This window comes from Oncorhynchus masou, chromosome 27 (assembly GCF_036934945.1).
Source record: "Oncorhynchus masou masou isolate Uvic2021 chromosome 27, UVic_Omas_1.1, whole genome shotgun sequence".
In the NCBI taxonomy this organism is placed as follows: Eukaryota; Metazoa; Chordata; class Actinopteri; order Salmoniformes; family Salmonidae; genus Oncorhynchus; species Oncorhynchus masou.
This window is the reverse complement of record NC_088238.1, coordinates 53,712,859-53,717,100: the sequence shown is the minus strand read 5'-3', so window position 1 is coordinate 53,717,100 and position 4,242 is coordinate 53,712,859. Positions and strand designations below refer to the sequence as shown.

General features: G+C 40.6%; 1 long non-coding RNA gene across 1 annotated transcript; it reads right to left on the bottom strand.

The window, feature by feature from the left end:
- On the bottom strand, window positions 1-1,270 carry LOC135515384 (uncharacterized). Its single transcript, XR_010451805.1, has 2 exons — window positions 547-1,270; window positions 1-426 (listed from the first exon to the last, which is right to left on the bottom strand). It is a non-coding gene; the product is annotated as an uncharacterized LOC135515384 (long non-coding RNA).
- Window positions 1,271-4,242: the final 2,972 nt, after the last annotated feature.

The following is a 4,242-nucleotide window of genomic DNA, read 5'->3' as shown; positions in this document are numbered from 1 at the left end:
CTCATTCCAGGGTTTTCTTTATTTTTCATATTTTCTACATTTTAGAATAATAGTGAAGACATCAACACTATAAAATAACACATGGAATCATGTAGTAACAAAAAAAGTGTTAAACAAATCAAAATATATTTTATATTTGAGGTTCTTCAAAGTAGCCACCCTTGATGATAGCTTTGCACACTCTTGGCATTCTCTCAACCAGCTTCACCTGGAATGCTTTTCCAACAGTCTTGAAGGAGTTCCCATAGATGCTGAGCACTTGTTGGCTGCTTTTCCTTCACTCTGCGATCCAACTCATCCAAAACCATCTCAATTGGGTTGAGGGTAGGTGATTGTGGAGGCCAGGTAATCTGATGCAGCACTCCATCACTCTCCTTCTTAGTCAAATACTCCTTCCACAGCCTGGAGGTGTGTTGTTTCATTGTCCTATTGAAAAACAAATTATAGTTCCACTAAACTCAAACCAGATTGGATGGTGTATTGTTGCAGAATGCTGTGGTAGCCATGCTAGTTAAGTGTGCCATGAATTCTAAATAAATCACTGACCGTGTCACCAGCAAAGCACAACCATACCATCACATCTCTATGCTTCAAGGTGGGAACCACACATGCAGAGATCATCTGTTCACCAACTCTGCGTCTCACAAAGACATGGCGGTTGGAACCAAAAATCAAAAATTCATGAGACTCATTAGCCCAAAGGACAGACTTCCACCAGTCTAATGTCCATTGCTCGTGTTTCTTGGCCCAAGCAAGTCTCTTATTTTCATTGGTGTCCTTTAGTAGTGGTTTCTTTGCAGCAATTCAACCATGAAGGCCTCACGCAGTCTCCTCTGAACAGTTGATGTTGAGATGTCTGTTAATTGAACTCTGTGAAGCATTTATTTGGGCTGCAGTTAACTCTAATGAACTTATCCTCTGCAGCAGAGGTAACTCTGGGTCTTCCTTTCCTGTGGCGGTCCTCATGAGTGACAGTTTCATCATAGCGGCTGATGGTTTTTGCAACTGCAGGGGAAGAAACTTTAAAAGTTCTTAACATTTTCCGGATTGACTGACCTTCATGTCTTCAAGTAATGATAGACTGTCATTTCACTTATTTGAGCTGTTCTTGACATAATATGGACTTGGTCTTCTACCCAAAAAGGCTATCTTCTGTATACCATCTCTACCTTGTCAAAACACAACTGATTGGCTCAAAAAAGAAGGAAAATACATTTCAAAAATTAACTTTTAACAAGGCACAACTATTAATTGAAATGTATTCCAGGTGCCAAAATGGCTGAAGTGCCTCTAGACTCTTTTCCAGAGGCCTTCTTCCATGAGAAACAAGATTCTCTGGTCTTGATGAAACCAAGATTGAACTCCACTTTGACCTCGAGGGAATGCCAAGTGTCACGTCTGGAGGCCACTTCACAAAACTGCAGGTCTGGGAGGCACCATCCCCAAGGTGAAGCATGGTGGAGGCAGCGTCATGCTGTGGGGATGTCTCTCTTTACCCAAACACCCCTTTTTTTGGCAGCATGGGGAGACTCCAACCACAGTCATTGTTGTGGAGGAGGAACATGCGCTTGTGCTGTGCTCTCATTTGAGAGTCCAGGAATGTTGTCAGCCAATTAACAGCTATTGATGGGAAGGGTGTTTCCAAAATATATCACTAGCCACTTTAAACAATGCTACCTAAGTATAAGTCCAGATATTCAGATTCCAAGAACACAGGATGAGATGTTACTATCCTACATTATTAAACATCGTGGTGAAATTTCATATGTATAACGCCTTTATATACCCTCCCCAAAGGCGGCCAGCGACAGGGTACTCTATCATTCTAGTCATAGGATCCTTATAGCCAACATCCCATGTATCATCCCATGTATCACTAGCTACTTTAACTATGCCACCTTGTTTACATACTCATCTCATATGTATATACTGTACTCGATACCATCTACTGTATCTTGCCTATGCTGCTCTGCACCATCACTCATTCATATATTTATGTACATATACTTTATCCCTTGACACTGTGTATAATAAATTAGTTTTGGAATTGTTAGTTAGATTACTTGTTGGTTATTACTGCATTGTCGGAACTGGAAGCACAAGCATTTCGCTACACTCGCATTAACATCTGCAAACCATGTGTATGTGACAAATAAAATTTGATTTGATTTGGACTGTGACAGCCCATTTCTCTACCAGAGAGAGTGTTCCAAGAAACCAAGCTTAGGTACTTTTTAACCCGACGCCCTATAAACTAATTTAATGTCATAAATGTCTTTGACAAGGCTCTTGAGCTTACTTTTAATTAGCACTGTGTCAAGATTCAAGAAAGCCTCAAATCTGGAAAAATATAAAAAATACAAAATCTCATGCGTACCCTACTGTTTTCATTATATTTGGAACTTTGTACCTGATTGAAAGGTGACAACCTAAATCACAGTGTTGAAACTAGTGTGCATTGACATTAACTCAGTCAGTTGCCTTAATGGTAAATATACAGTGGGGCAAAAAAGTATTTAGTCAGGCACCAATTGTGCAAGTTCTCCCACTTAAAAAGATGAGGCCTGTAATTTTCTTCATAGGTACACTTCAACTATGACAGACAAAATGAGAGAAGAAAATAATTTTGTAGGATTTTTTATGAATTTATTTGCAAATTATGGTGGAAAATAAGTATTTGGTCAACTACAAACAAGCAAGATTTCTGGCTCTCACAGACCTGTAACAACTTCTTTAAGAGGCTCCTCTGTCCTCCTCTTGTTACCTGTATTAATGGAACCTGTGTGAACATGTTATCAGTACAAAATACACCTGTCCACAACCTCAAACAGTCACACTCCAAACTCCACTATGGCCAAGACCAAAGAGCTGTCAAAGGACACCAGAAACAAAATTGTAGACCTGCACCAGGCTGGGAAGACTGAATCTGCAATAGGTAAGCAGCTTGATTTGAAGAAATCAACTGTGGGAGCAATTATTAGGAAATGGTAGACATACAAGACCACTGATAATCTCCTCGATATGGCGCTCCACGCAAGATCTCACCCCGTGGGGTCAAAATGATCACAAGAACAGTGAGAAAAAATATCCCAGAACCAGACGGGGGGGGGGGGGACCTAGTGAATGACCTGCAGAGAGCTGGGACCAAAGTAACAAATCCTACCATCAGTAACACACAATGCCGCCAGGGACTCAAATCCTGCAGTGCCAGACGTGTCCCCCTGCTTAAGCCAGTACATGTCCAGGCCCGTCTGAAGTTTGCTAGAGAGCATTTGGATGATCCAGAAGAAGATTGGGAGAATGTCATATGGTCAGATGAAACCAAAATATAACTTTTTTGTAATAACTCAACTCGTTGTGTTTGGAGGACAAAGAATGCTGAGTTGCATCCAAAGAACACCATACCTACTGTGAAGCATGGAGGTGGAAACATCATGCTTTGGGTCTGTTTTTCTGCAAAGGGACCAGGACGACTGATCCGTGTAAAGAAAAGAATGAATGGGGCCATGTATTGTGATATTTTGAGTGAAAACCTCCTTCCATCAGCAAGGGCATTGAAGATGAAATGTGGCTGGGTCTTTCAGCATGACAATGATCCCAAACACACTGCCCGGGCAATGAAGGAGTGGCTTCGTAAGAAGCATTTCAAGGTCCTGGAGTGGCCTAGCCAGTCTCCAGATCTCAACCCCATAGAAAATCTTTGGAGGGAGTTGAAAGTCCGTGTTGCCCAGCAACAGCCCCAAAACATCACTGCTCTAGAGATCTGCATGGAGGAATGGGCCAAAATACCAGCAACAGTGTGTGAAAACCTTGTGAAGACTTACAGAAAACATTTGACCTCTGTCATTGCCAACAAAGGGTATATAAAAGTATTGAGATAATTAAGTATTTGGTCAATAACAAAAGTTTTCCAACATAATTTGCAAATAAATTCAGTAAAAATCTTACAATGTGATTTTCTGGATTTTTTTTCTAATTTTGTCTGTCATAGTTGGTTACCTTTGATGAAAATTACAGGCCGCTCATCTTTTTAAGTGGGAGAACTTGCACAATTGGTGGCTGACTAAATACTTTTTTGTTCCATTGTATATCACCTTTTCAAAACATTTGGACAGTTGAAGTGAATTGGTGATGCACATTGACTTATCTTTAAGTATTGTTGACAATGAGGATACAGTTACGGCCTCATACACCCTCCTTGATAGTGCCAGCTAGCAATAAATCAGAACCACTTTTAAAAGA